We start from the raw sequence: 13347 nt of genomic DNA, 5'->3' as shown, positions 1-13347 counted from the left end.
TTTCAACTGTAGAGTTGAGTGAAAATAAACTGAATATTGAAAAAAGTGTTTATTTTTAGTTTTAACAAGGAAAGAGAAATATTTCTTGAAATTTTGTTATTAATAATTGTATTTTAACTAATGTTTTGGAAAAAATTATGTATATTGATATTAATGTAATGAAATTAACTAAAACCCTTTAAATTTTAGGGTTTAAATTAAAGGGTTTTAGTTACTTTCATTACATTAATATATATAGATAACCCTATAAGTGGAGTTAATAACATAATATTTATATTGAATTTATTCAAATAACGGTTCTTTGGCCATTTACGTTGTACATGGAAATATTTTATTTTATTTATGAAAAAAAAAACATTTATATACGTGATTTTGACCGTAACAATCTGTTTTAGGGCGGGAACTTATTGTGTTAACTTTGCTTCCCATTAAGTTGTAAATAATATAAGTTGTAAATTGTTAACGTTTGTAATTCCAGTGGAAAACTGGCAAAAAAGATGGTTTGCTCCATTTTGGATCTCAAGAGACACAGTGTCTAAATTTGGACTGAGCCGTCGTCAGACATAAAACTGCGTGTGTCATTAAAATTAAAGTGTCTCAACAAACAATGGCTTTAAGTTTTTCCCAGATAATTTAATTCATTTCAAAATTATAAATATTTAATGTTGGTAAAGAAATTATCTATCTAAACCACGTTCTTCAGAAATCACTCCTGAACTCTTTACTTGTGTAATGGAACTCACCGCAATGCAGAATATTTCATAATTTATCAGAGAACCCTGTAATCACTATTGTCAGTCTAACGAAAATTCACTGCCTGCAACCCCTTACAGTCGTTCCACGCAGGGCATCGTAGAAAATAATTACATATTTTGAATCGAGTATGAAACACTTAATTATGAGGCAATATCTTTCTTGAATACTTCAACATCGCGGAGTAAGAATATCTATACTTAATATATAGAATATCTATATATTAGAATATCTAGATATTATATAGAATATCTATATCCGTGGCCCTCCACGGCTATTGGGCTTTTAAAAGGCTTATTTGTACAGTAAATATACAATTATGCTCTAGTAACACCAATGATAAATTAAAATAGTAAAAGTGGATGATAAAAAGCAATGAAACATATTATACAGCTGGAATCAATGCCTACGGCAAATACTTGGCGGAAAATGTTTAATATATAAAATTATGAATCAGAACTGGTGGTTTCTGAATTTGATGTTTATTTACAAAAGCCATATTGCAAAGTTATCAGGTCAAGAACAAACAAAAGTCAGAGGTTGAACATTACGTACTCGATGCAATTAGTTGAGTCTCTCGATGTCCTCAAATTGATGCAATGCACTTTCATCACTTTCAGTTGTATAAAATCGAAAATGAAACAACTTTCAACAATTCAAAAGTGCACAAGGTTTAGTATAGCAATAGTTTTCCAATAACAAATATAAAACCCAATTGTAAAGAGAGGCAAATTTTAAAAACGAATTCATGAGGAGGCCTATAATAAAATATTTATATTTTAAGTAAAAACCTCTGCAATCAAGCCACAACATCAGGGTTGTGTCCAAAACCTTCGGCTAATAGTTCATATTTCTTTGGGAGGGGGGGGAGGAGGAGTGTGTGATGAAGATGGTTAAAGTACAGTTGACAGCAAAAATAAATGTTGAGCAAAACTGACTAGAAATGGATAAAGTATTACATCCACTGAGCAATAAAGTTTCTTCTACTATTGCATATAATCCTGAATTTTATAACGTCTATACAGCTTATCCTTATCTAAAATGTTACAATGGATAACATAAATTAACTATATAACAATTTTTTATTCTTACCTTAACTCATGCAAAGTATATTAACGAATCCGGATGATGAGTAATTTTATTAAAATTGAAATTTAATTTAATTTCTATATACTTTTAAATCTTAAACATAAGACAAGTATTCTGTGATTCAGTTTTAATTATTAGTGTTGTGTATAGTTTTCTATTAAATGCATGTTTTAGAGTTAATGAAGTTTACACACAACATGGTGGTTGTGGTTCCTGACTTAGGCGTGCCAGAACGCTTTGGTATGATTTGTTTATTTGAACCTAGTTGGTAATTATGTATTAGGTAAGTTATTTACCTGAAGAAGAGATCAGATTGCAGATCTCGAAACGTAGTGTTACTGATTCTTTTTGTTTCACTGAACGATGGCAAATGTCCGGATAAATCACGTTTCCTTCACAATCTTTCCATCGTCAAAAATAAACTTCAAACAAAGAATTACTCTCTGTATTCATTAATTCTTATATTAAATATTCATGTAATTTATCACTATTTAATCGTGCCATAACTCTCTAATACACTTGACAGTTTTTATACGATGAGATCCAAATAAATCATTGTAATTGTATTTCATAGATTTGTTATATAACAGAATAGAAATATTGGACTGTTTTACAATATGTTTTAACTGCAAAAAATGTTCCATGTAAATGCTCTATTTATTCATGTTTTTGTACATATTATGTATTAGTTAAGGAAAGTGAACTGATTGACATGTATCGCAATAAAATGAATACATAATTGAATAATAATAAATGTAATAATAAACAAGTTAATAATAAAGATAATAATAATAATTATATGAATAATTTTAATAAAAATATGAATAAATGAATTGATAACATATCAATTACTGTACTAAGGTAATGAGCCGTAAATTTTACCTGATATCTATAAAAAAATTCTGTTATTGAAAATTTAGATTCTGGAAATGTGTATTAATTGTAATAATAATACAGTGCAGAATATTTATTGAAAACAAAAACATAGCTCTGAAAAACTAAAACTTATTGTTAAACATTTTAAACCCCTGCTTGTGTGGCTCTTAAGTAACCCTCTATTTTTCTCATGTCCTTGAGTCTTTTTAGGTTTTAAAACTTAATCTCAAATGTCACAACTTAACGAATGTTAAGCTGGATGACATTCATCTAGATGGTGAATGACAGCAAAACACAAGCCCTTGCGTAAGTTCATTGTTAAGGCCTGGAATCTGTTTAAGTGTGTTAAAACCTAAGTAGCTTATAGTAATAAAGTAATTTTACGTTTAATTCTTAAAACCTGGTATTGTTTGTTCTTGGTATTGTTGCTGGTCATCCTAATTAAATACATTTGTAATAAAAACCTTAATTTTGTACTTTATCAAATAATAAATCAATAATACATAATAGTACATAATTGAATATGCTAATATTTTTCCCTGCAAAATATGCGTACATTTAAAGCAATGTCAAATATTTGTACCAATTTAAAAATTACAAACTATTTAGGAATTATAGATAAAAACAGACGCGTTCTTTTTTTTAAATACTAACAGTCATATTAATTGTTTTCCCGCTGTACCTTTAACTTAAAATACTCAACTATAGTTATATAAACAAATGTTAAATCATGTCTTGAAATGAAATTAAAATGCGTACTAACCTTGATGAAGGATCTAATATGATCTTAATGGCTATAAGGTCTGGGCAACACTGCACTGAAGAAAATGTATGAGCTGAAGACACACTCTGCCGATATAGTTGCCTTCTTGCCCAATTTCTGTAATTGTGTAGTTCTTGGTAAAAAAGTAACTCTGACCATGATATTTTTGCAATTGTGTAATTCAAAGAACGTAATTGAACAAGTATTAAAAAGCACCAGCAAAGTTTATATACGTTTCAATCAGTCTGAATAATAAACTTCACCGTTTTACATTCTACCTATACAGTAAAGTACAATTTTTAAGTTCTGATGGAGAATATATTTTTGACTATAATACAACCCACCAACCGCACTAATGGCTAGGGGCATTTTGGAACAGTAATTTCCTTCCTTTCATAAACGTGATCTGATGGCGGAAAGGTTGAACGATCTGGGACATGAACTAAGGTCGGGAAGTACCGATCGGAAATACCCCTGGCTATTGTATTACGTGATGGCAAATCTGAAGACTGTGGTGGATGATCAGGAGGAATGTACCGGAGATACTGTATTGCGTGCTGACAAATCTGAAGGATGGGGTGAACTGTTGTGGATGATAAGGAGGAATGTACCTGAGATATTGTATTGCGTTATAACAAATCTGAAGTATGGGGTGAACTGTGGTGGATGATCAATAGGAATGTACCTGAGATATTGTATTTCGTGATGACAAATCTGAAGGATGGGGTGAACTGTGGTGGATGATCAATAGGAATGTACCTGAGATATTGTATTGCGTGATGACAAATCTGAAGGATGGGGTGAACTGTGGTGGATGATCAATAGGAATGTACCTGAGATATTGTACTGCGTGATGACAAATCTGAATGATGGGGTGAACTGTGGTGGATGATCAGGAGGAATGTACCTGAGATATTGTATTGCATGATGACAAATCTGAAGGGTGGGGTGAACTGTGGTGGATGATCAGGAGGAATGTACCCGAGATATTGTATTGCGTGATGACAAATCCGAAGGATGGGGTGAACTGTGGTGGATGATCAGGAGGAATGTACCTGAGATATTGTATTGCGTGATGACAAATCAGAAGGGTAAGGTGGGGTGAACTGTGGTGGATGATCAGGAGGAATGTACCCGAGATATTGTATTGCGTGATGACAAATATGAAGGGTGGGGTGAGTTGTGGTGGATGATCAGGAGGAATGTACCTGAGATATTGTATTGCGTGATGACAAATCTGAAGGATGGGGTGAACTGTGGTGGATGATCAATAGGAATGTACCTGAGATACTGTACTGCGTGATGACAAATCTGAATGATGGGGTGAACTGTGGTGGATGATCAGGAGGAATGTACCTGAGATATTGTATTGCATGATGACAAATCTGAAGGGTGGGGTGAACTGTGGTGGATGATCAGGAGGAATGTACCCGAGATATTGTATTGCGTGATGACAAATCCGAAGGATGGGGTGAACTGTGGTGGATGATCAGGAGGAATGTACCTGAGATATTGTATTGCGTGATGACAAATCTGAAGGGTAAGGTGGGGTGAACTGTGGTGGATGATCAGGAGGAATGTACCCGAGATATTGTATTGCGTGATGACAAATCTGAAGGGTGGGGTGAACTGTGGTGGATGATCAGGAGGAATGTACCCGAGATATTGTACTGCGTGATGATAAGTCTGAAGGGTGGGGTGAACTGTGGTGGATGATCAGGAGGAATGTATCCGAGATATTGCATTGCGTGATGGAAATTCTGAAGGGTAGGGTGGGGTGAACTGTGGTGGATGATCAGGAGGAATGTACCTGAGATTGTTGTACTGCGTGATGACAAATCTGATGGATGGGGTGAACTGTGGTGGATGATCAGTAGGAATGTACCTGAGATATTGTATTGCGTGATGACAAATCTGAAGGATGGGGTGAACTGTGGTGGATGATCAGTAGGAATGTACCTGAGATATTGTACTGAGTAATGAGAAATCTGAAGGATGGGGTGAACTGTGGTGGATGATCAGGAGGAATGTACCCGAGATATTGTACTGCGTGATGACAAGTCTGAAGGGTGGGGTGAACTGTGGTGGATGATCAGGAGGAATGTACCCGAGATATTGTATTGCGTGATGGCAATTCTGAAGGGTAGGGTGGGGTGAACTGTGGTGGATGATCAGGAGGAATGTACCCGAGATATTGTATTGCGTGATGGCAATTCTGAAGGGTAGGGTGGGGTGAACTGTGGTGGATGATCAGGAGGAATGTACCTGAGATTGTTGTACTGCGTGATGACAATTCTGATGGATGGAGTGAACTGTGGTGGATGATCAGTACCTGAGATATTGTAGTGCGTGATGAAAAATCTAAAGTATGGGGTGAACTGTGGTGGATGATCAGGAGGAATGTACCTGAGATATTGTATTGCGTGATGACAAATCTGAAGGATGGGGTGAACTGTGGTGGATGATCAGGAGGAATGTACCTGAGATTATTGTACTGCGTGATGACAAATCTGATGGATGGGGTGACTGTGGTGGATGATCAGGAGGAATGTTCAGTTCAGTTCACAGTTCAAAAATCTTTATTTTTACAATTTATTGTAGCATATACATATTGTCAAGTGCAGTATGCACGTTTGATAAATCTTTACACCTATCACATAAAATTTTTATATAATTTGGTCGACTGCACATTAAATTAACAAAATAATCCTGCTACTACTATTATTATACAATGTTTATATGGTATATAAACATTGTATATATTAACTAAAGAAATGCCAACAGACTCTCAGCTCATACTAGATCCAATTTTCACATATTTCAACCACAACAACAAGTCTACATATTCACACATACATTCATAATCCAATAATAAGTACATATTAAACTATTAATACAAATAACAACAATATACATCTATATATTATAATAACAACAATAAATAAACAAGTCAAACAAAAAACTATTCATATGAATTACAATAAATAAACAGATAACATTATAAAATCTCTAATTATAATAACAATACCAATAACATTTAAATAGATATATAACAAATAACGAACTGTAATAAATACTATAACAAATTTTAGTCATTATAAATCAACAGAAAATACACCAATATCGTGAAATAAAAAAAAATAAAATGTACCTGAGATATTGTACTGCGTGATGACAAATCTGAAGGATGGGGTGAACTGTGGTGGATGGGCAGGAGGAATGTTATTATATTGCGTGATGACTCACCTCTAAGCAAATCCATGTATTCATTTACTTTCTGGTGCCATAACCCCAACCTAATTAAAAAAATTGACACTTAAGCGGTTTCTTCGAAAATATATCTCTATTCACTGAGCCTTTTTTCACGTAATCCCCTCATTAGCACAGCTTTCTTAATAACACGTCCATTTTTAACCCCCTTGAAATCATAATACTAATGTTAAAATTACCTTTACAGTATGAATTTGTTTGTTTTCAACTTCAGTAGCACGGATTTCTCCTACTACTGTCTCTTACCACTTTACCGTCTAGTTCACCATTTCAGGTGTATACTTTTCACGGTCACTGACATGTTTTTGCGGAAACGACGCGACGGCCAAAGAACTGTCATGAATGAACCCCCTATTCCCCCCACTGTTCACGTGATATGCGGATTACGTTTTGAGCTTACCAGGCTACATCGTGACTTTTTATTCCGGGTGTTTCAATTTAATGCACATTGAAGGGATCTTGGAAACTATAAAAGATACAGCCAGAGTTAAATGGACTCGGTTGTGCGTAATAACAGGTCCATGAAACAAATATGGATAAGTTAATTTACTGAATGCGTGGTTCACTCACTGCGCTCAAAAAACTGCCACAGCTCACTTATTAGTACCACAGACCAAAGATATTTTTATACTTTTAGTCTGTGCTAGTATCTATAATGAAACGATTTTTACTGCAATCTAAATGACATATTTCTTGTTTTTATTTAATATAAAGGAACAATTTCAAAATTAGCATGCAGTAGGTGTATAGTTTGAGTCAATTTTTCAAGGCATGAGATCAATTTTGTCCTTAATTTAAAAAATTAAGTTTTTACTGATTTAAGATATTCTATATATATATATATATATATATATATATATATATATATATATATATATATATACATAATATTTTATATATATATAAAACATTTCCATTGAGGAGTTAATTAATATGAAATAATTAATAGAACCCCGTTTTTTGTATGGTTGGCTGAAGGGACTTTTATTCTACTATTCGGATGGTTGGAAACCTGACTGGATATTTCACTGCATATAGTGCTAGAATCAGCTGTTCAGTGAAACAGAAATGATCTTAGAAGGTCAGTCTAAAAATGACTGTTAGTTATATTTAGTGACTAATCAGCATCATATTGTATAATCGTATAAAAATAAGTAAACCACCTAATACAATGTAACGGAACTTAAAGTATTTAACCCCTAATCTCCATCCAAGAATTTGTTTTCACATAATTTAAATTTTAAAGAATTGATCATTGTGTCTGTAAAGCAAGTATAGGATCTTAAACCACGTGCCTTCTAATTGAAAAACATTCTACAATATTAAAATACCATCTTACATAGTGTTTTACTGGAGTGAGCTGTGATATTCTGTATCGGTAAAATACTATTTTAAATATTTTAATCTTAAACAATACATGCTAATTACAGTAAAAAATCAATATCTTTAATTGAAAAACTTCAACGTATATATTTTCTTTAAATTATAGATTATAAGCAATCATCCTAATTTAAATTTTTCTATTTTAATACAATGATATCCAGGTTATATTTTGATGTTGCGCCCAGTTTAAAAATTCATAGGAGAATGGAAAAAAAAGATAAAGCTCTTTTAAACTGTCAAGACTGCAAAAGTTGGTAATTTTTTCTAATACTTAGACGCGATAAGGGGGTGGATAAGAACTTGATACAATGTAATATTCCAGTTAAATTTATTCTATATACCCAAAATTAGGGATGACGTAATATTTATTAACTTATTGCCTGATCTTCAATAACAACATATGCGTAAATAAGCCATATCTTCATTTGTTGAAAGTTTAAGAAAGTAATAAGTTGTTATTGCATGGAAACTGATGAAGGCTATTGCCAGGTTATTATTCAGATATTATTCAAGTCGAAATTCTTTAGAAAACTGCGCTTGCTAACTTTAGAGTCAGAATTGAAGTGAATTGAATTGAGTGCGAAAAATTCAATATATTTGTTGAAATAATTTATTATTTCCGCCTCCATTTCTCCCCAAATCATGCTGGAGTTCTTTTAGAGAACTGCACTTATTGACATTATCATTTGTTTATATTGACAAGCAAATTACTATGGAACATGAGGTACGTTAATTAAATTATAATAAATATTAAATTAAGTAGAGTTATTGCAGTGAAAGTAGAGAATGTACTGAATAGAATACTTTGTTGTTCATAGACATAATACACTGTTTTTAAACATAGTCATATCGTGGAATAAATATTATTTTTTTAAGCTACTGTTAAAAACTCTTGAAATGATGAGACTATGAACAAGAGTTAAAAAGTCTGATAAGTTATCAAATTCACCATTCATGAGAAAATGATTCCAACATAGATTTAAAAGGACGAATGTCAGAGTAGTTCTTTATGGTGTCAGGCAAGAAATTAAATATTTTTGGTCTCAGTAATAGTAATGATTTTTGGAAGAGCTTTAATCTGTGCATACGAGTGATGGAACTGTTTTTGTTTCTTGTTATTGATGGGGATATTGAGGAAATAGGCTTTTATTATTGAAAACACAAAATATAACAAGATTTGACAAAAAGGGAGGTAAAAGTTAAGAATTCATCTCGATGAAAATATCCTCTAAAACTTTCTCTTCATCTGACGCCGCAGATAATCCTAAACGCACTTTTCTGAAGCACAAAAACCCTCGCCAAAGAGGATTCAAAAACCGCCCCCCAAAACGTGACCCCATGGCTGAGAACAGCGTAAATTTGTCCGAAATATACAACTTTTTAATGTTTCTTTTTTTAAGAAACTAGCTAGATACTAAAATCAATATATCGCCCTGGCAAGGCTAATGCAAACTTGGTCAAGTTGAGTGTTCCACTTTAGGACAGAATCAATTTTAATACCCAAGAACGAGACATGATCTGAAAGAACGAGAGAATCCCCATTGTAATGAAATGTCTCGTGACCCATATTCACCAGATCAAATTTTACAGCCTTATTCTTATCAACATTTAGTTGGAGATCATTAATTGAAAATCATAAATGAGGACTGAGAGGATGTAGAGAACTGGGCCCTAGATTCAATTTGAACAGTGACAAGATATCATCAGTATGAACCAAATTGGAGGTATATACACAAAAAGATCAAGTATACAACTATGCAAGGTACGAGTACGTCAGAGTACATCGCATAGCAGGCTTCGTCGAGGTTTATTCAAAACTATATAAAACCTAATTTATTTTACACATATCCTGCGGAAAGCAGACAGTGGAGGAATTTTGCTAAATTCTTGAGTGGTAGAAAAATATGAAGTCTGTAACTCAATCTAATCTCGACAGTTAGCCTTCGTTGATGCTCACCCAAATCCTTTGGAAAACATGCACAATCATAAAATTGAATGTTGGATATATAGAAATTAAGATCCGTAAGTAATTTCATGTCTGCATCACAATTTGTTCTCAATATCTTACTAGAAACAGATGGACAGAAAGACGTACAAATAGAGAGAGATAATCAAACAGAAGAATAACTTGAAGTCGTATTGTTAGTAAAATAGGCAAAATTCCACTCAATCCGGTTTTAAGACAACCTGAAGGTGACGTCAGCACTTGCGTTATAACATTGTGCCTATAATGTGAAGCAGTTTTATAACATTTTTGTTGAATTTATTGCCTGTACTGCAATATAAATTAGTACATAGAAAAGTATAAATAAGTATAGTACTACTAGCAGTGACCCGTGGAACATTGAAGTACTGTCTGTCCGGAGAATACCCCGAAATTGAACTAGGATATAAGCTGAATATTAAATTTTGCATGAATTTTCATTTCAATTCAAGCAACACTGAGTTCGATGATGGAGCCTATAGTCCATAGAAATTGGCTGAGCGTTATTGAATACTTTTACATTGGTTTTATGGGCAACAATGATGGTAACGACAATAAATAAAATTGTAAACAAAATTAGCACAATGATGTTAGATTTTAACATGTGACGTTTTTATTCAAAGAGTACAAAGGAAAATTAACAGAGTGGGTAGTCAATATTAAAAGTACTCTCTCCAGCTCACCAGAGCTTTTATTATTTAAATCTACTATGAAGCAACTTAATGAATAAAAATGTGAATGTATCATGAGGGAAGACGACACGAGAAAGATTTAATCTGTGGACTTAAAATTTTGCATAGAAACTTTATTTGTAAAGAACGATTCTACGATGGTGCTTGTCCAACCATGGAATTTGGCTGAGCGTCGTTGAAGCCTATTGCTCACTAGGCTGACGAAACTTCTCTGTCTGCCGAGAATGTAAAAATTGTTCTACACGATTTCTTGGTCCGTATATTGTCCGCAAGACATCTCGAGAGTGAAAAGATCTACAGATTTGTAATTTTATACATTCAACCTCAGCGAAGATGGTGTGGCGTAGGTACTCCTTCCTTCTAATATAAACTAAATACTTTTTGAGAAATCGGGTTTAAATGCAATTTGAGTGTCCTCATATTCAAAATTTTTACGATGAATGAGCAAGAATTTGTATTGTTGGTTGAGCGTAAGCGAAGCCTATCACTAGTAGGACTCGAAAAATTTAATTTCTGTCTGTCTATCTACCTGTCTTCCGTATGATATCTCGAACTGACCTACAGGAATGTAAGTTTGCATCATTTCTATACATGCTACTCTCAGTTCCATGAGGGTGCATATGGGTAACCATGATGACAACGTGAAAATATCAAAACAATTTGGGTACAACAACTACATGAGGTTATAACATGTTACTTATTAACACCTTTATTCATAGAGTAAAATAAGAAATAATGAATTGTAAAGTCGGTATCATGATTTGATTTCAGCGCACTCTTGCGTTATAGTACCATCCCTAGCTCACCGTGACTTTCATTCTATATATACTGCTATGGAACCTAAATTAAGTAACAAAAATTTGAATGTTTATTTTAGCAAGATATCAAAAGGAAAATTTCATCTATAGAATTCTTGTTGGATGAAAATTTCTGTGTAGACAAGAAAGAGTCCTATGATGGTGCATTATGAACTATGGAATTTCGTTGAGCATGGTTGAATTCTATCACTAGTAGGCTGATACAATCTCTTTTCTGATTCAAATGGATGCGTTTTTCAAATGGCTCGTGACAGGGGGGAATGTAAAAATTTCTTTCTGAACGGTTGGTTGCCTGTCTACCTGTCACAGGACGCATTGAGAATGAAATAAGCTATACCTGTATACTTCAAATGTTGCATGCAATCTCAGAGAAGCCTGCTACCAACACGTGGTGTGGCGTACTCCTACTGTGTGATCAACAAGCGGGAATGTTGCAGACAATCTCAGAGAAGCCTGCTACCAACACGTGGTGTGGCGTACTCCTACTGTGTGATCAACAAGCGGGAATGTTGCAGACAATCTCAGAGAAGCCTGCTACCAACACGTGGTGTGGCGTACTCCTACTGTGTGATCAACATGCGGGAATGTTGCAGACAATCTCAGAGAAGCCTGCTACGCAACACGTGGTGTGGCGTACTCCTACTGTGTGATCAACATGCGGGAATGTTGAGACAATCTCAGAGAAGCCTGCTACCAACACGTGGTGTGGCGTACTCCTACTGTGTGATCAACAAGCGGGAATGTTGCAGACAATCTCAGAGAAGCCTGCTACCAACACGTAGTGTGGCGTACTCCTACTGTGTGATCAACAAGCGGGAATGTTGCAGACAATCTCAGAGAAGCCTGCTACCAACACGTGGTGTGGCGTACTCCTACTGTGTGATCAACAAGCGGGAATGTTGCAGACAATCTCAGAGAAGCCTGCTACCAACACGTGGTGTGGCGTACTCCTACTGTGTGATCAACCAGCGGGAATGTTGCAGACAATCTCAGAGAAGCCTGCTACGCAACACGTGGTGTGGCGTACTCCTACTGTGTGATCAACATGCGGGAATGTTGAGACAATCTCAGAGAAGCCTGCTACCAACACGTGGTGTGGCGTACTCCTACTGTGTGATCAACAAGCGGGAATGTTGCAGACAATCTCAGAGAAGCCTGCTACGCAACACGTAGTGTGGCGTACTCCTACTGTGTGATCAACAAGTGGGAATGTTGCAGACAATCTCAGAGAAGCCTGCTACGCAACACGTAGTGTGGCGTACTCCTACTGTGTGATCAACAAGCGGGAATGTTGCAATCTAAGAGAAGCCTGCTACCCAACACGTAGTGTGGCGTACTCCTACTGTGTGATAAACAAGCGGGAATGTTTCACGCGTAAATTCCTAAATTGCAAATTACTAAAGATTATTTATTGCACGCTGTTTTTATTTGTAATTCAAAGTTTAAATTAGTTCCAATTGTTATTTCTCAAAATTCTATACCTTGCTGATGTTATAATAAAATAAAGACAACTCCAGTATATCTGCAGTGAATGTGTTATGATTGTGCTCCCTCAGTTACGCAAGCATACCATTACCCTCTCAAATATAAGTGTATAATATACAAGTACCTGGACCATAATGTCATCTCTGCTCAACCAACCAGTTTGCAAAGTTGTTCAAAATGCGTCCGAGCTTATTCCACAACATGCATAAAACTTCTTCTCAATGGTTCTAGAAA

The sequence above is a fragment of the Homalodisca vitripennis genome, chromosome 2 (genome assembly GCF_021130785.1).
Source record: "Homalodisca vitripennis isolate AUS2020 chromosome 2, UT_GWSS_2.1, whole genome shotgun sequence".
In the NCBI taxonomy this organism is placed as follows: Eukaryota; Metazoa; Arthropoda; class Insecta; order Hemiptera; family Cicadellidae; genus Homalodisca; species Homalodisca vitripennis.
This window is presented reverse-complemented; position numbering follows the sequence as displayed.